A 20,156-nucleotide genomic window follows, 5' to 3' on the forward strand; every position below is an offset into this window, starting at 1 on the left:
ACTGCTGCTTTCAATAATAACATCAGCTTTTGGAGTCTTATTTTGATGGAAGGGAGGGAAAAAGTCGTCACCCAAATCATGCCAGTGTGTCTGAGAAGCCTGCATGTGTGACTTTCTATTCTCTGATTTCCGCGCCTTTTGTTGACTTTGAAATTCATTCACTCATTCAACAAATATTTAGGAGTTCCTACTCTCGGTGCTCGGGGATACAGCAATAAGTAAAACAGACAAAAATCCATGCCCTGGTGAACCTTACATTCTTGTAATAGAAGACAGGTGTGTCTAAGTAAATTGTAAAGTGTGCGACAGGGTGTCAAGTGTGATGGAGAACACAGAGCAGAGAATGGGGGAAGTACCAGGGTAAGGGATTTGTTGCCATTTTAATTAGAGCAGTCAAAGGAAGCCTCATTGGTCAGGTGATTTTGAGCAAAGCTTGAAAGAGGTAAAAGGATTAGCCGAGCAGCTATCTGAGGGAAGAAGAGAACTCGAAAGACTGGAAACGACCATTGCAAAAGCCTGAAGGTGGAAACAAGTCCAAATTGCTTGAAGAATAGCAACAAAGCAAGTGTGGCAGGAGAAGCAAGCCTGAGGGATGTAAAGGGGTGGATGAGGTCATAGAGGAAAAGAGAAGCTGGATCACAAAGGACCTTGTACATCATTATCATGTCATCAGCTTTTTTTCTTTATAACATGGGAAGTCATTGGAAGGTTTTAATCTCGTTTGTGCTTTAAAAGATCTACCCTGGCTGTCATTTGAGAATAGATGACAGATTGTAAGGGAGAGGCAGGGAGACCATGGCAGTCTTCCAGGTGAGCAATCGGGGTGACTTTGACCAGGTGTTAATTTGGAGGGCTGAGAAATGGCCAAATACTGGATGTGTCATATCTCACTGAAGCCAACATGCCTCTGTTTGTGGGCCACATCCCTAATTTGGAGATATTGTTATAAGAGGTGACATAATCTCTATCTTGGTATTGAGGAACTACGGTATTTCAAAGTTGAACTAAAGGGTTTGCTGGCAGAACAGAAGTGAGGGTGAGAGATAGGACGACTCACGGACGCCTCCAGAGTTTGAAATCTGAGCAACCGAGGATGGAGCTGCCCTCAGTTGGGATGGGGAAGTGCTGAGAGGAACCGATCAGAAAGGGTGGGCGAAGCTTAGGCCAGAGTACAGTTTAAGACAAGTTTCCATGTCTATTAAAAATATAAGTGAACAGGCTGGGCACAGTGGCTCACACCTGTAATCCCAACACTTTGGAAGGCCAAGGCGGGAGGATCACGAGGTCAGGAGATCAAGACCATCCTGGCTAACATGGTGAAACCCATCTCTACTAAAAACACAAAAAATTAGCTGGGTGTGGTGGAGAGCACCTGTAGTCCCAGCTACTCAGGAGGCTGAGGCAGGAGAATGGTGTGAACCCGGGAGGCGGAGCTTGCAGTGGGCCGAGATCACACCACTGTACTCCAGCCTGGGTGACAGAACAAGACTCCAATTCAAAAAAAAAAAAAAATATATATATATATATATATATATATATGTATGTGTGTGTGTATATATATATAAAAATAGATATGAGTGAACAAGCCCTACAGGTACTTGAATATGGGATTTCAAGAGAGAAGTTTGGGACAGAGATATAAATTTGAGAGTCATAAAATGCAAATAATAATTGAAGCTCAAAGACTGAATGAGGTCACCAAGGCAAGGAATTTAGATAAAGAAAAGAGAATGCAGTGTGGAGCCCTGTGTCTTCCCATGTAAGAGGTCTGAGGAGAAAAAAGAAACCAGCAAAGGAGACAGAGCAGAAGGAACAAGTGAGATAAGATAAAATAACACAAATAATTGAAAATGGCCAAGAGTTCTGGACTGGTTTGGAGAGAAGTAAAAACAACCTACTTACAAGCTTGTGAAATAAATATCATAAAAATGGCTCATCTCTATGCTCAGTAAATGACTGAGCAGCCAGAATGGGGTTAATGTGGAAATGACCATAACAAAGAGATGGTAAAGAGCGGAAAGAATTTAAGATAAAAAGATAAGGGGGACAGGGTGCAGTGGCTCATGCCTGTAATTCCAGAGCTTTAAGAGGCTGAGGTAGAAGGATTGCCTGAGGTCAGGAGTTTGAGGCCAGCTTGGGCAACATAGCAAGATCCCGTCTCTACAAAAAACATACAAAATATTAGCCAGGTCTGCTGGTGTGTGCCTGTAGTCCCAGATACTTGGGTAGCTGATGCTGGAGTATCACTTGAGCCCAGGAGTTAGAGGCTTCAGTGAGCTATGATTGCCACTGCACTCTATCCAGCCTGGGCGACAGAGTAAGACCCTGTTGCAAATAAAAAAAAAAAAAAATTAAAGATAAAGGAATCATATAAATGATTATACTATTTATTTCTTTATGTAATGTGTTTCTTTACAAGCTGCCTTGTTCTAGGAAATAGTTGAAGTGGTTTGTGAGAAATTGGCTTGCTTGCATCAAGTATTTTCAACTTTCCAAGGCAATTTTACCTTCCATTATAATGTACTCCCTATCACCCATTCGGCACTTTCTGTGCCACATTCATTTATTCATTCATTCATTTGTGCCACCAATACTTATTCACAGCACAGTAAGCCAGTGTTCCTGGCCAGGTGTCCTGGGCCAACTTGAAGACACATGGCTCCAACCCGCTTTTCAAGCTTGAAGCCAACCCAGGATACAAGACTAAGTATTTCACAACTAATTTATCAGGTACTCATGAACCCTATTTTCAAATCTGAAAAAAGCAGACACACAACGGATAGGTAGCCAGGCTAGCAGACTCCAAAACCTCCCATGCTAAATCAGGGTCCACACTGCCACTAACTCGCTTCTCCTTTCAGAAGTAGGCAGGGAAAGTAGGAAGTCACCCAACAGTAATGACAACCAACGTGTGCAATGCCTTTCAGGTTGAACTCCATGTTCTCATCTTGCCTTTACATTAAACAATACAGCGGTGTTGGTGGGTGAGCATAGCCAGTCTTGGATGAGGAAGCAGAGGCTCTAGGGAGGTGAGGTGACTTCCCCAGGGAATAGCCAGAAGGCGGCTCAGCTGGAACTCAAGCCCAGGTCTCCAAATCTTTACAGCCAGCAGTGGGTTGTGTGCTTAGGGGAAGCTCCAAACGGATAAACGGTAAAAGGCCTGACACGAAAATAAGAGCAACTATCACAGGAGAAAGCAGGCAATTGAGGGGGCCAGGAAACAGCTGGAAGGAGACAAGGCTCAGAGCAGTTCCAGAGAGCAGGCACTTGGAGACAGATAGGGAGGAGCATAGCAAGTCCCTAAGGGAGTTCGGCGGGGAGCCCAAACCATGTACTGCTGCCAAGAGAGGCGTCGAGGGAGCTTCTCTGTTTGCAGGGCACAGCAGAAAGAACCCAACAGACCTGGATACTAGGCTGGCCAAACTTCTCGGCTTACCCAGGACTGAAGTGGTTGCTGGGATAAGGAACTTTCCATCTTAAAACCAGCAAAGCCCCAGCCAAGCCAGGATGAGTTGATCACCCTAGTTAGAATTCCAGCCCTGTCACTTCCTAGCTATGTAAACCTTGGGCAAACTACCTCCCCTCTTCTGATCCTAACCACCACTAAAGTAGGGGTAACAATGTGGCCTTGGCAGGTTGATCATGAGATTTAAGTGAAATAAGTGAAAAAAAACTCTAACATACCATCCTGCACTTGCAAGGCAATCAGTACATGGCAGACATTATTATTACTACAAAGTTATTAAAATGAGACTTTCAACTGTACTTTTCTCACCATTCTTGGAGTTGAAATGCAGTCTTCGGCATTCTCCCAGAAATGATTCTCAGGAGTTGAGTTTGCTGCCAGCTGTTATGGATCTTCATAAACACCAGAAACTTGGAGAAGTTGAGGCAACACTGTACAAGGATTAAGTGAAAACCCAGCTGTGAGCTCCTGGGTCCTGTTGCTACTTCTGGGAAGTTTCTGTAATTTGTGAGATTGACATACCCCAGATAAACTTGGCTGCTGAGTTGGTGCGTGCATCACACCAAGTTGACCCGGAGAGTAACAGTGAAGCCTTTCCTCATGACCTTCCAGACACCAGGCACTAGGTGCACTTAACCTTCCCTGTTTATCCCAGGCTATGCCCACGCCCATTGCCCACCCAGCCCTCCCCATCACATTCCCCAAGGGGGCTGAAAGGAGTCATTGGCTAATCTGGTAACATCACAATAACTGACCCCAGCATACAAAATCTCAGTATCCCCTCTATGAACATCATTTTAATTTCCAGGTACTTGATGCATTAATCACAGCTTTATTATAAGCAGAAAATTCAGGGTCATGTTGTCTCTTGCTTGCACACTCTCTCTCTCTCTCTCTCTCTCTCTCTCTCTCTGTAAAAGTCCTTACTTTGAGACTCTACATTATACTGTAAGCTATTTGATCTTTGAGTATCAACTGTCATTGTACTTACTGCACCGTAGTGTCATAATCTGTCTATGTGTCCTGAACTCAACAGAACTCTTGAAAGACAAAAACCATGTGTTATCCATGGAAACAATATAGTATAGCTGTTAAGAATACCACGTCCCAACTGTTCATGGGTACAGGTTTATTTTGGGGGGATAAGGCATGTTATGAGACATGTTCTAAAATTGACTGTGATGTTTGCTCATCTCTGTCAAATATACCAAAAACCATTGAATTATACACTATAAATAGGCAAATTATGGAGTACATGACTTATAACTCAGTAAAGCTGTTTTGAAAAAGAAAAAGGATGCTACTGCCTCCCTTTAAATTCTGGCTTCACCACTTACTGTAGCAAGTTACATAATTTCTCTGTACCTCAGTTTCTTCATCTGTAAACTGGGTTAAAGCAATACCTACCTCAAAGGGCTATTAAGAGGAATTAAATCGGCAATTATTTTTAAACTCATTACAACAGTTTCTGGAACATATAGAGCAGTATGCAAGGATAGTTATTTATTTTTCACCTCTGTATTCTCAGAACATGGTTTAGTGCCTGACACATAGTGAGTAAATGATAAAGATTTTTGAAATGTACAACCCAGTAAGCACCTACAGGAACTCAAATATGGGGCATGTTAGTTGCTATGCCTTACTCAATAGAAAGAGGACAGAACTGAGTTGCCAAATGACTTGGGTTTGAGGCTGGGCACAGTGGTTCCCACCTGTAATCCCAGCACTTTAGGCCAAGGCAGGCAGATCACTTGAGGTCAGGAGTTCGAGATCAGCCCGGCCAACATAGTAAAACTCCGTTTCTACTAAAAATACAAAAATTAGCCAGGCATAGTGCCTGTAATCCCAGCTACTCAGGAGGCTGAGGCAGGAGAATTACTTGAACCCAGAAGACAGAGGCTGCAAGATCATACCACTGCACTCCAATCTGGGTGGCAGAGCAAGACTTTGTAAATAAATAAATAAATAAATGACTTGGGTTTGAGTTCTGATCACCACCTTAGAGCAGGCTAACTTTAAAAAATCACTTTCCCATTTACCCTGAGACATCCTCATCTACCGAAATTGACAATTTTGTTTCTACCAAACTCAAAGGGTAATTTCAAAGATGAAATGAATCGACGTGTATGAAAGCTCTTTTAAAACCATCATGCGCCAATATAAGTTCCTCCGAGAAATTGGTGTTGTCCTAAAGATGGCCCGGGTTGCTCTCTTACCCTAAAAGTCCTCTTATTCACTCCCAGCCCACCTCACTCATTCATCATTGCAGGAAAATGTGCCAAAGATCAAAAACAGGTGAGATCTGACCCCAGGGATAGAGCGAAGAAGTAACTGGACTGTAAGCACCAGCTGGTCCTGTTCTGCCCTGCCCTCGTAGCACTGTGAACAGCTAAGAAGTGCTGTTCCTTTAAACTTTGCCTCTTTGTGGCTCACAGATGAGTAGATTCAGGCAGCAGCTGTCAGCTCTGCAGGCAGCAGAGAAGCTTTCCAGGGCAGCATTCCCAGCAGTGTCAGGGTGGGAGGATGAAATTAGGTGAGCCAAGCGACCTGAAAGTCCTCATTCAAAAGCCTCTACTGCCATCTACTGGCTCGCTGGAGAACTCATTGGCAAAAAGCCAAGAAAAGACCAACGGAGGCAGGGTAGAGAGAAGCTTTAGCAATAGATTGAATTGTCTGCATCAATTAGCCCACTCCTCATTCTCCAGCTGGGGAAAATGAGACCCAAAGAGGTAAAGGGGCTTATCTGAAGTCACTCTTCTAGCCCATGGCAGCCCATCATCTCTTGGATACATATATTAGCTCTGTCCCACCCCACACTGTTTCTGTCTGAATATATAAACTATCAGTAAAGCTGGCCTAGAGCAAAGAGGTTGGTGTGGTGGTTGTGATTGAGACATAGTCTCACTATGTTGACCAGGCTGGTCTTGAACTCCTGGCCTCAAGTGATCCTCCAGCATCAGCCTCCCAAAATGTTGGAATGACAGGCACAAGACACCACGCCCAGCCAGAGGAAAGAGCTTCTGCCAGGTACCCTTTTCCTCTCCATTTTTGGTTCCACCTTCTCTGCTTTGCACCAGAAGCCCCAGACTGGACCTGTTTTATCCATCTAGAACCCAGTGGCTCATACTGTCCAGCAGTCCCTTTCAGGGAGAAAACATTGAGCCATTCACTTGAAAGCATTTGCTTTCTTTTTTTTTTTTTTTTTTTTTAAGAACATGAAGAGTAGAACAAATCCTGTTTAGTAGACACTCAACACCTCCATACTACAGAAAGGAAACTAAGGCTCAGGTACCTCAAAGAACTGGCTCCTAATGTGCCTGACATGAGGATCACCTGGGTATCTTTTACAACCTCCAAAGCTCAAGCCACACGCAGACCTATTGAATTAGAACCTCTGGGGTAGAAAACAGGCATCAATAGTTTTTGAAGTTCCCCCACACCCAGGTGATTCCACCGTGTAGGTAGGTTTGGGAACCACTGACTGACGTTCTCCTAATTAGTAGGTAAAATGGCAGGGACCGAAGTCTTTCAACTTCCAGGCCAGTGAAGAAAAGTGATGTCCATATTTTAGTTGTTGGCATCACCCTTTGAAGATTTTTGCCACTTCCACACACTAACTATATTAACATATTAAGTGACCCCGTTTTTTTTTTTTTACTTCAAGCAATGTATTTTTAAAAGAACACCGTTATTCTCAGGAATGGAAAAACAGTCTCCTGTCACAAAACAAAAATCCGCCTTTAAAGACATACACTAAAACCCAAAAGTTAAAGTGAAAATGTACATCCATGTATGAAATAAAGTTATCTCACTTTCTAATTTGGGGGAGCCATTGCAAAGAAAGGTACCCTCTCTGCTCCTGATTAGACTGAAAGAAATGCGGCAAAAACGCACTTTGGGGCAGAGAGTTTCTGTGTTCATTCACTCCACGCTTCTCCATGTGTACGCACCATTTTCTCCGTCATTCTCTCTCCAGCCTCGCTACTAAGCTCGGGAGGAACTCCCATCAGCATCCCCTGTGTTGTAAGACCTGAGCCCGGGACTGCGGGTTCTGGCCAAATTGTAATTGTGACAGCATCCTGCCCAGGGCTTACCCGACAGCTGGAGAACTGTCACTCATTACTAAGAGCAACAGACGTTCTTTCGGCATTGTCCTGGCCCTCTCCTGATAGGCTGGCCCGCCTGTTGGGGTGGAACCGTGGCACCACCAGCTCTGTGACCCCACCTGTGACTGCAGCCCAACTCCATGACCCCATTTCCGCTTCCTGCAGGTGAGTGTCATCGCGCTGTTTGCTCAGAACACAGCTGTTTGGCCAGGGCAAGCAGTAGATGTGGAGTCCGGGCCCCAACTGCGCTGGGCAATGTCCTTTTCAATGTCACAGACCCACTGGTGGCTGACTGGGGTTGTCTCCACTGACAAGAAGAAAAAAAGCGTTAGTTAACAATGACTCCTGAAAACATCATTGGTGCCTGTTTTTAAATTATATGGGAATGCGTCTTTTGAACAACCATTTGAAAGAAAGCTGGTTATTCCATTTTTTTCCCAATCACTTAGAATCATCACCTTTACTCCTTTAAGAGAAAGAACTTTGCCGGGCGCGGTGGCTCAAGCCTGTAATCCCAGCACTTTGGGAGGCCGAGACGGGCGGATCACGAGGTCAGGAGATCGAGACCATCCTGGCTAACCCGGTGAAACCCCGTCTCTACTAAAAAATACAAAAAATTAGCCGGGCGAGGCGGCGGGCGCCTGTAGTCCCAGCTACTCGGGAGGCTGAGGCAGGAGAATGGCGTAAACCCGGGAGGCGGAGCTTGCAGTGAGCTGAGATCCAGCCACTGCACTCCAGCCTGGGCGACAAAGTGAGACTCCGTCTCAAAAAAAGAAAAAAGAGAAAGAACTTTTTAAAACTGATTACCACATTAATATATGGTCAATTTAGATATTTAAGTAAAAGAAGAAAAGCAATAAGAAAAAACTTGAAAGGACTTGTAGTCCCACCACCTACAGAAGACCACTATTAACCATATGTGATCGTTCTTCTCTATTGTGTACTTTGTGCATTTTTTTACAAATTGAGTTCATACAAAACATACTACTTGTATCATTTGTCTAACATAGCAATATATTACTATCTTTCTATCATTCAATGTTGCTATATGACATCATTTATGAAGAATGTAGAATATTGTTTACAAATGACTAATATGAAGAGAGTGAATTAATGTATCGAGGACCCTAAATATTAGATATTATAATGCCCCTTTTAAAGATGTGAAAATAAAGGTAAGTGAGCAGCCAGTTAACCTTAGAACAGAGATGCCCACCAGGTCTACGTGGTTTCAGGCCTAAACTCCTTCTCCCATACTCATGTTTCCTCTGAATGCCTTGTCATAAGACTCACCTTGGAAATCTGCATTATCAACATGTAATACATTTTATTAAAAACTGAATTCCAATTGAGAACCTACAAAGAGTTACCTGAGGTCAGATCATGATTCAGAAGGAACAAGTTAACAAGATTGTGCCTCTGATGGAGACCAGACATGGTCAGATATGGTTTCTCACAACCTTACATGTCAAGAGGAAAGAACTCTAGACTAGATGTCAGGAGATCCGGGTTGTATTCTCACCTCCTCCAGTCACCAGCCACATCATTGAATGGCCACATTATTCAATTTATCTGAGCCTCAGTTTTCTAATCTATACATTGGGATAACACAACCTTTCCTTCCCTGTCAAACTGAATAGGTTCTAAATAGCAAAGGAAATAATGAAGCAATATACAAGCATAAGAGACCTTTATGAATCCTACTATGGATCCATCAGTGGTGAATTTTCCGGCCCTCTAAAACACGTCAAAGAATTGTAAACAGAGAAGGAAACTCTGAGCCCAACTAATTTTAGAGACAGAGAGACTGACTTCCTGGGAAGGAAGGCAGCTTGCCTACAGATCAGAGTGAGTTAGGAACCCAGCTAACACTAGAAGCCAGTGTCTGGATTCACACAGGAATATTCCTTTTATAAGACCACCTTTACGGTGATAAATGTCCCAGACGCGTTCACATAAACACGTTGACAGCAATTCAGTTTAGTTCCGTTTATTTCAGTTAAGTAAAGATAAGCTGAGCGTTTGTTTGCCACGTACAATGACCTCTTCAGTCAAGGAATTCCAGCTCTTGTTTTTGTCTTAGCTTCTTTCAACTTTGAGGGTTTCTTTGCATGCTCCTTACCTAACAAGACCAGCCTGAAAAGAGTAGGAAAAAAAAAAAAAACAAAGAAACTTGGGGTCTGAATTTTCCACATGCCGGGAGCTCTCACACCCAATTCCAGATACAGCACTCTCCTGAATGTGACCTGAAGTGGTTTCGCCAATTGATCACATCCCAGGAATTTGGAGAGCTTCCAGGGCAGGGAAAATTAGTTACAGAGTCACAGAGCGGTGCGGCCTGTCACATGAAAGTCACTTCCAGCTTGGAACGGATTGCACATTCCTGCCTTCTGAGTGGTGTTTCAGATGACTGGGATCTGGCCTGTCTGCGGACAGTTCCCAAAGCAGCAGAAGGAAGCCAGGGGGCAGGGGCATTCCAACACTGTGCCCGAGACCCACAGTCGCAGGAAAGGAGAACTTCCTGAGGCTCCTCCAAGCCTTGCCTCAACTTAATGGTATTTGAGCAAAAACATCAAGTTTCAATTTACCTCCATTTTGAAACCCTGAAAGCATTTGTTATTAAATAGTGTGATGACTCTCCTGCCTCAACTCGGAGCTTTGTCAAAGTGTTCACATGGCATAAACAAGGATGACAGGGTTTCCTACACATATATCAGAACTTCTAAATGCTTCTTATATGCCAAGTACCATTATATACCATGCCTTGACTCATCTGATCCTTACAGACAACCTCGGGAGAGAGGTGCTCTGTATCACTATCACAGCAAAGGAACCTGGGGCTCAGGATGGTTAAGTAACTTGTACAAGATCAAAAACTGGCAAACGACAATGCGCGAACTTGACACAGATCTGTCTGACTCCAAATCCCAGGTCTACACTGGCTGGATAAATATGAGGCAGAGGCCACACATAGTAGCTCATGCCTGTAATCAATCCCAGCACCTTGGAAGGCCGAGGTGGGTGGCTAACCTGAGGTCAGGAGTTCAAGACTAGCTTGGCCAACGTGGTGAAACCTCATCTTTACTAAAAATACAAAAATTAGCCAAATGTGGTGGTGCATGCCTGTAATCCCAGCTACTTGGGAGACTGAGACAGGAGAATCACTTGAACCCGGGAGGCGGAGGTTGCAGTGAGCCAGGATCGCGCCATTGCACTCTATCTAGCCTGGGCGACAAGATTGAAACTCCATCTCAGTAAAAAAATATGTATATATGAGGCAGAATGACCTTCAAATAATACACAAGGGTTTAAGAATCTGGCCTCTGTTTTGTTGATTGCAAGGCCCTATCATATTTCCAAGTCACTTATTGCCAGATTTCACAGCTTTAATGGTTTGAAAAGTCTTCCTTATGTCAAAATGTTTCATCAGGCTTCATTCCCGTCCTCTGCACCCCACAGTCCTCTTCCTTCCCAAACTCTCCTCTGAGAAGTCTGTCTCAGCCCCCATTCCCATGAAATACATCTGCTGACATCACAAAGGGATTCTTGTCTAACTTCCATCTCTCTAATTGAAGTTTAAGCAAAATGTTTCTTGCCCTAATCCAAGTAAAAGAGAATGATTGTCCTCTATTTCATGTTTTTCTCACAGTTACAATATGTGCTTACATCTGCTGGTGCAAAATATGATTAACTTTTTTTTCTAAAACCCTAGGACTAGGAGGAGCTTAGAAATTCTATCTTTTACTTCCCCTTGCCTTCAGACAGGACCCCTGTATGTCAACAAAGCATGAAAACACCCTGTGAAATCCATTAGTAGCCGCACTTTATATACTAGGAAATTGAGGCAGGGTGATGGATCCGAAGTTCCTCAAGCAGATTGTGACTACAGCAAGAAGGGAAACATGGACCTGAATCTCTCAGAGGAATCCCTGTCTTCCCATACAGCCTTTTTCCATAGCATCTATGCACTAACTATAAGCTACCGACCCTATAGAGGTCCACGGACATATGAGAACATTATCTTCTTCTAGGCATTCAGTTTCACTTATCTGACATTTCCTGCACTGTCCTAAAGATATAGAGGCAGGTAGATTAATTCACTACACCCTAGAAGTCCTGGTCAAGGTCTCAGAATCAAGAACCACCTCTATAACAGACAGACATTGAGCACCCTCTGTAGGCAAGGCAGAGTCTTGCAAGCTGGCCCCAATGACTGTCCTGCATCTGCCTGGTCCACATACTCCCTGGACCCTGGACATCTGTATGACAGGCCCTGTAGAAGACAAGCATAAAGCAGGCCTGAGGGTGAGTCCCAGCCCAGCTCTGCCACTCACCAGCGGTGTGGCCATGGGCAAGTTACCTCTATGGACTGGACCTGGGCTTTCTTATCTTTAAGTTGGTGTTAATAACAAGTTGGGTTAAATGCTGTCCCCCACACCAATATATAGGTTCACATCTTAATCCTTAGGACCTCTGAATGTGACCATATTTGATAAAAAAGAGTCTTGGCAGATGTAATTATGTAAAGGTTCCATCCCATTACTGGGGATATACCCAAAGGATTATAAATTATGCTGCTATAAAGACACATGCACACGTATGTTTATTGCAGCACTATTCACAATAGCAAAGACTTGGAATCAACCCAAATGTCCATCAGTGACAGATTGGATTAAGAAAATGTGGCATATATACACCATGGAATACTATGCAGCCATAAAAAAGGATGAGTTTGCGTCCTTTGTAGGGACATGGATGCAGCTGGAAACCATCATTCTTAGCAAACTATCGCAAGAACAGAAAACCAAACACCGCATGTTCTCACTCATAGGTGGGAACTGAACAATGAGATTACTTGGACTCAGGAAGGGGAACATCACACACCGGGGCCTATCATGGGGAGGGGGGAGGGGGGAGGGATTGCATTGGGAGTTATACCTGATGTAAATGACGAGTTGATGGGTGCAGCAGACCAACATGGCACAAGTATACATATGTAACAAACCTGCACGTTATGCACATGTACCCTACAACTTAAAGTATAATAATAATAAATAAATTTAAAAAAAAAAAAAAGGTTCTTGAAATGAGATCATCCTGTGTTATCCAAGCGGTCTCTAAATCCAGTGACAAATGTCCTTATGACACCAGAAAGAGAGGCACCGGGAGAAGAAAAGTCCATGCAAAGAAAGATGAAGGTAGAGGTAGGAGTTATCCAGCCACAAGCCACAGAATGCCTGGAACCTCCCTGAGCTGAAAGAGGCTAAGACAAAGTCCCCTCTAGAGCCATCAGAGTGAGTGTGGCCCTGCCAGCACCTTGAGTTTGTACTCTGGCCTCCAGGACTCTAAGCAAATAAATTTCTGGGGGATTTTTTTTTTTTTTTTTTTTGAGACAGAGTCTCGCTCTGTTGCCCAGGCTGGAGTGCAATGGCACAATCTCGGCTCACTGCAAGCTCCACCTCCTGGGTTCGCACCATTCTCCTGCCTCAGCCTCCTGAGTAGCTGGGACTGTAGGCGCCCGCCACCACGCCCGGCTAATTTTTTGTACTTTTAGTAGAGACGGGGTTTCACCATGTTAGCCAGGATGGTCTCGATCTCCTGACCTTGTGATCCACCTGCCTCAGGATTTTTTAAGCCATGAATCTTGTGGTCATTTGTTAAAACAGTCCTAGGAAACTAGTATCCACCTATTTCATGGCATGTTAAGCATGGAACCTATTCCAGAGTAAGTGCTTCATCATATCATTGGTGTTATTCTTGCCCTTGCCATGCTCCAAGTTAACTTAAGACCCTTTTCATTCTGCCGATACCTCCTGGAGACCACCCACCCATCCAAAGCTCCAGAATCGAGGTTTCAGTATTTTGATTTGGGGTTGCCTATTTGTTAGGAGGAGGGGATGCACATACCTATTTCCTATTTTTCAAAATAATAGCCCTAAATTTTGATTCAAGTGAAGCTGGATAGACCCTGAAGGATGTATTTGTTAAAAATTTCACAGCTCATTCTAATATGAAACTGGTACTGATATTCAACCAATGCACGTTGACCAGCATCCTCTGTGATTTGTCTGGGATTGGGTCCTCTGGTGAAATATTTGGCCTCTCTCCGCACACCAGCACTGCTCTCCCATCACCACTGACATGGGGAAAATCAGCCAAGCTGACTGGTAGGCCCAGAACACGAAGCTGTGGACAAAGCTAGTCCAGAGGGCGTAAAATGTGTTGGAGAAGGGCTGGGCGCGGTGGCTCACACCTGTAATCCCAGCACTTTGGGAGGCCAAAGCGGGCGAATCACAAGGTCAGGAGATCGAGAACATCCTGGCTAACACGGTAAAACCCCTCCTCTACTATAAATACAAAAAAATTAGCTGGGTGTGGTGGCAGGTGCCTGTAGTCCCAGCTACTAGGGAGGCTGAGGCAGGAGAATGGCGTGAACCCAGGAGGTGGAGCTTATAGTGAGCTGAGATCGCGCCACTGCACTCCAGCCTGGGCAACAGAGTGAGATTCCATGTGAGAAAAAAAAATGTGCTGGGGAAGCCAGCTTTGCATGGACATGTCCTGGGGAACAGAACAGGCATGGCAGCAGGGAATGACAGGAAGGACCTGGGCACAGGCCCCTGGTGGTCCAAACTCCTCCATACAGGACTGTTCTGTTTGTCTGTTGTATCAACTGGGAATATGCATATAATCCTTTTTGGAAAAAAAGTTTTAAAGCATACTGATGATTTTTTTAAAAAATTAAAAATTAAAAACCACTGATAGGACATACGTATTTTCTAGGCAAGAAACTGAGTTCCAAAGAGATTAAGCAACATGCCCAGGATCACACAGTGAGGAACTGATGGCCAAGATCAGAATCTTGAACTCTGGGTCTTGTCCAGGGCCCATCAGCTCCATCCCCAGCAGCCTTGGCCACCAGCCCCACCACTGAGGCCCCGAAGCACTGACCTCTCAGGCTGCAGTGCCTCTCTCTAGGTGCAGTAGCCCCCACTCCCTCAGAAGGTCCATGCCTGGCAGGGAAGAGGATGCCTGGGCAATGCTATCAGCCTCTCCTTTGGGAATGGCCTTGGTCTTGGTCTGCACCAAGGCAGCCCAGTTTCTAGGCCATTGCTGCCAGAGGCGGTGTCATTGCTTGGGAAATCTTCCTGCTGATCAGAACTTCCTCTCCACTGTACCTTTTCCCCTCCTTAGAGCCAACATCCAGGCCTTATCTCAGATGAGGAAATGTTTAGGGCACAGGACCGTTGAGATATTTCTCAGAACACAAATTACGAGGCACATGTTTTCACAGAGAAGAAAATAAAGAGAAGACACACAATGATCACCATGCTGGTTCTGAGAATAAGCCCTTATCTGCTCTGACCCAGCTCTGGACTCACAGGCTGGTGTCGGCCTCACAACTGGTCAATGAGGCAGCCAGGAAAAGTCCAAAGCTTTAGGTGGGGGAGTCCATCACCCAAAGGCAAAGGTGCAAAAAAATAAACACTTAAGAGAGAGCTGCAGCCTCAAAGCCCTGGGCTGCACCAGGCCGACGTACCACAGCAAAAAGTCAGTGGAGTCCTACAAAATGTAAGCACCTCACCAAGCTGCTAGCATGGTAGGATTGCACATTAAAACTCTGGTCATGTTACAAATATCTGTGCAGGGTCTTCCTGCCAGGAAACCCCAATGCGGTGGGGAGGATATTATGCATGTTTAAAAAGCTAAGCAGCCATGAGATTACGGTAATCACTCCAAGCAGGACAAAAAGAAAGAAAATATGAGGTGATGCAAAGTACTACATGGTCAGTGAATGACCAGATAAATGAGGGAATCAATAATTACTAGAAGAGTTCAGAGGGAAAAGTTCAGGTAGAAAGGAGTAGCAAGACTTAGCTTAATAATATCTATCATTCATTAAATACCTACGGTCTGCCAGAATTTGAGAATTTTTCTTTCAATGACTTCACAAGGTCTGTGTAAGTATCTCCACTTCACCAAGGGGAAGGCTGAAATATGGAGAAGCCAAATGACCTCCCACAGTAACTCAGCTGTAGGAACCAGGGTGAGTTTGGTTCGTTCTCCTGAGCAACTGCGTGAGTTTCCTTAGCAATAGAGGACAAGGAGAGCTGCGATAAAGCCAAATGGAAGGGAAGGGATCATTGCAGGCAAGTGAAAGGAGCAGCTGAAATCACAGAGGCACGAAAGTCAAAAGCACACGTGCGGCTGTTAACAGAGATGAATTTAGCTAGGATGGAGGTTTCCGGAATGGATAGAACTTATTGAGTACCTACTGTGCTCAGCAAAGTTCTAAGAACTTTACATAGATAATCTTATTTAACCCTCACAATAACCCTGTGAGGTACGGAGCATTATTGTTCCCAAAGTATGGATAAGGAAGTCAAGGCATAGAGAGGTTAAGTAACTTGCCCAAGATCACACAGCTTGAGGTAAGACAGCAGCAGAGGTAAGACTTGAACATAGTCAGGATTGAAAGTCCATGCCCTTAATCACTACAGTGTACTTGAAGGAGTTTTTCATAGAATGCTGGAAAAGCTGGATTCCCTGGGGGGTTGCCTTGAATGCCAAGTGTTTGTACTTAATCTTTCTGCAGAAAAAAAAAAAAAAAAAAAAGGAATTATAACGAAATAAGTGTTTCTATATAAACAAAGCAAAGCAAGAGCAGAGAAGCTCTCAAGACAAAGTCCAGCCAAATAAAAGGCTGCAGCCTCCTCACCCCTTGGGGTTCTCTGCATGTTTCACTTCCACAGCAATCATGTGATCAAAGCAGAAAGGTTCTTTTAGCTGTGGTGAGAAAGGTGGACTGGGAGGAGGAAAGAACAGTCAGATGCTAGCGCCAGAGGCAAAGCAGGAAGCGATGAAGGCATGCAGTATGTCGGAGCTACAGGAAGGCTGGAACAGTGGAGGTGGATGGGAGAGCAATGGAGAAGGAAGGATCAAAAGGCTTTGATGAACCATTAGAGAAAAGTAATTGTTACTGGTTGTGGCTTATGTTAACCTACCATGAACCCATTTTCTGACCCAAGAACCGGGCTGACAGGTCCCCAAAAGAATGAAGCAGAATGTCTGAAGCTATCTCTGCTCCAGAAAGCCAAGAACAGTCTGTCTTTGTGTTTGTGCCTGTCACCTTCTGCATACTTCTGGCAAAGGAGTTCCTTTTCCCAAGGAGCCCTCCAGGGGAAGGCCCGTCCAGAGACTTCGAACCAGGAGAAAGACAGGACACTGGGAGAGGCGCAGATCCTCCCAGAGATCAGCCTTAAGAGCCCCCAGACTCTCCCATGTAGAAATCTACATGGGATTGCCCTGGCATTTATGGAGGGCGTTTCCTATTATAAGGAGATTTCATATATATTACCATTCTTGATTCCATTCACCCCTTCCAAGAAAAAACAGAGCCATGGAGTGTGGGGCAAAGAATGAACATTTGTTAGAGGCTGACTCTGTTCCAGGTAGCATGCTCTGTACTCTCCCACAGCTGTTTTAGACCATCCTCACACTCTGTGGGACATGCTTTTACTTCCCCCACATTAAAAATGAGGATGAAATGACTTCTCACGATCATACAACTGAGAAGGAATAGGCTCGAGATGGACACTGCCTTTGCCTTTTCCCTGGGACAGGAAGGCAGACCTAACCTCACCATCTCACGGGTAAGGAAATAATCAAGGCCCCAAAAGACCATGCAGATCAATGCCAGAGCGAGACTAAAATCCAGAGCTCACAATTTCCAGTCCTGTGTTCGTTTTGCATTTCGTTATGTTATTTGAGCACATTTGTGTTTTGGCAAGTTCAGCTCCTTAAGGAAAGGGTCCAGGTCTTTACATCTTGACATCCCTGCAGTGGCCAACACCATGGATGGCCTCTGAAGACATGAAACATGTATCACTGATTTGTGGAATGAATCAACTGCTATAATCATTTCTTTGGTGCCAACGTCTCACTTCTTATAATTCATTCTTCATGCTACTTCTAGAAGTACGGAGCTAAAGCATTTCTCCTCTTCTTCAACAAATGTAATCCTTTTCCACCTTAAGACTCAGCTCCAATGCCATCCTCCCCATGAAGCCTTCTTCAATCTCACCAGATAATGCCCTGTCTCTGCCTCTCCCACACTACTTGGCTGGTCCCTCTGCTATGCACTCATGGGCAACTCCTCCATGACATCATCCATTCCTTGAGGAACTGTCAGTCATCTCTGCGCTCTGAACAAACGTTGATGAGCAAACGCATAAAGGAATGCATGAATGGATGGATGGACTCATTAATAAATAAAGACATAGAGAAATAACAGGGTGGAGAGGTGAAATATTGGGACTCAGTAGTTAAAAGCAGTGGACTTTATGTCAGAGCATGCAACCCTACACAGGGCTTTACTCCTGACTTGCTGTGGGATCTAGGTAAAGTCGCCTCCCCTCTCTTGGCCTCTTTTTGCTTATGTTTTAAAAGAAAGAGTTAGACTAGAATTGCTGCAACTCCCCATTCTCTAATTCTGTGAATGAAAAGCTCATCCTTGGACAAACCCCATTAACGGATGTTTTGTATCTCCTCCCTTGAAAACAACAATTATGCCTCTACCAGCATCTTATCTGAAGCAAACCTTCTCTGCCTCATCCCCACCAGGAGCTTTGCTATCTCTTAAGGGACCTCCTCAGGGTGTTTGTGAACAAAAGCAAGTGTCTTATCTGGTCACTCTCTCCTGCACTATCCTGCCCTTGGAAAATGTGAATGGATTTGCAGAAAATATAGCCTCTGATAGTCTTTCCACCCCAGCAATGGCTAGAAAGGCAGCCTCGGCTTTCTTGAAAAGACTGTGTAATTTCATGCTACTATCAGAGCTGACAAGGAGGCAACCCCTAGCCCTGGACCCTTCAGCTAAGTTCAACTCCAGGTCAAGTCAGGGGCCCCCAGCAGCTCAGGGGCACAGGATCCACAAGGAAGAAATTCCAGGATGTTGCCAGAAGCTAACAACAGTTCCCAGCTGTTCCCAGTCGCCTCTTGCCATTGAAGTAGTTTGGAGTGAGGGGTCTTCACACAGACACAGCAGAAGGAGGGTCAAATGAATGACTGTGCCTCTGGGCCAGGGTGGAAGACAGACCAGTGAGAACAGAAGTCCCTTTGTTATTGGCAGCTCCTGCACATGGCCCCTAGACCCGTGACGGAGACCTCCCTCTCCCCCAAACCTTGGGGACCTTGACATCGGTGGTATTGATGCAGCTCTCCTCATGTAATGACGGTAAACTGCTGCTTGCAGCTTGCCTAGGGCCTGGAGCCTCGCTCTGCAATTCCTTTTGGACCACAGGCTGTGAAACTCTTTTATTAAAAGGTAGTTCCAGAACTGATCTCCCTTGAGTGGAACAAAAACAACATCTACCTTAGAACTGATTTTGTGTGGAATGCCTGCTCCCTCCTCTCCACAGCTCCCCACCCACCCATATTCCCCCAGCCCTAGTCTTTGTCTGGCAAGCCCCTGCTCATCATTCAGGTCTCAGTTTTGATGTCCCTGCTCAGAAATGCCTCCCCTGCCCACCTTTCACAAACCAAATTATGCCCCTCCTCTTAACACATTCATCCATTTTGCCTGTTTTTTTTTTCCTTCCTAGAACTCCCTACAGCTTGTACTTGTGCATGTGTGTGTCTGTGCAATGATTATGTCCGCAACTAGTACTTCAATCTCCTGATGATAGAGGCTATGTTTGTTTTTTCATCACCAAGAACTCACATACCTGCCTGGTACACTGTAAGTGATCAACAAATAGTTGTTTTTTTAAAAAATGAATAGATATATGAATGAATGAATGAATGAATGAATGATTGATTTAATATAGAAGAGTATCATCTTCAGAATCCTAGAAGAGATGCTTTACATTTATCACGAGTTACAAAGCCCTTAATACACGGTATCTTAACTGTTTCTTTATTTTTATGTAAAAAAATATATATATATGAAGATGAGGAAGACACTTGATCCCCAAGGATTTCACAGGCTACGAGGGGGACCGGACATGTAATTTGTCAATTCCAGATGCTACATTCTCATTAAATCCCCACCTGTGGGGTAAGCATTATGATTTGCATTTGACAAGGAAACATTAAGATGCTCAGAATCATTAAGTTCTTTTCTCAAACCACAGAGCTAGTGAGTGCCAGACCTAGAAGCCAGGTCTCCCGAATCCTGGGACAACAGGTGTTCCACCAGCTGTCCTCCTGCCTTCTGGACTTGGCCTGTTTTTCAATTCTTGCATTTGAAAGCAGATAGGTCCAGAATTCTGGGAAAACACACTATTCACCAGGAGTGACTCTAGCAGGACCAGGAGGTGGTCTTGCTTCAGGAGCCTGACACCCTGCTCCCTGTTCCAAGCTAGGTACTAACTCATTCTGAGAAGCTTGGGCGACAGCTGTGAATGCCCATTCTCACCCCCACTGAGCTGGTTTTCATGTCTTTCCTGGCTCAAGGGATTTCAGAGGGCTTGTGCTGAAGAGGTTTCCCTTTGAATGTCAGCAACTATCTGAGGGGAGAATGTCAGCCATTAGCCAATAACTCCAGGTCTACTCTACTTGGTTATGTCAACACTCCAAAGAGAAGA

General features: G+C 44.6%; 1 long non-coding RNA gene across 5 annotated transcripts in view; it reads right to left on the reverse strand.

The window, feature by feature from the left end:
- LOC103887133 overlaps positions 1 to 8,115 on the reverse strand; it is a 177,710-nt gene extending 169,595 nt beyond the window's left edge. For 2 of the 5 annotated variants that reach the window (XR_002524014.2, XR_002524013.2), the window contains exons 1-2: positions 7,417 to 8,114; positions 3,776 to 3,897 (exon numbers count right to left, since the gene is read on the reverse strand). This is a non-coding gene — a long non-coding RNA (uncharacterized LOC103887133). Of the gene's footprint in view, positions 1 to 3,775; positions 3,898 to 7,416 lie in introns of all 5 variants that reach the window. The other 3 variants (XR_002524015.2, XR_001905895.3, XR_651106.3) reach the window with 3 other exon arrangements.
- Positions 8,116 to 20,156: the final 12,041 nt, after the last annotated feature.

Source organism: Papio anubis, chromosome 8 (genome assembly GCF_008728515.1).
Source record: "Papio anubis isolate 15944 chromosome 8, Panubis1.0, whole genome shotgun sequence".
Lineage (NCBI taxonomy): Eukaryota > Metazoa > Chordata > Mammalia > Primates > Cercopithecidae > Papio > Papio anubis.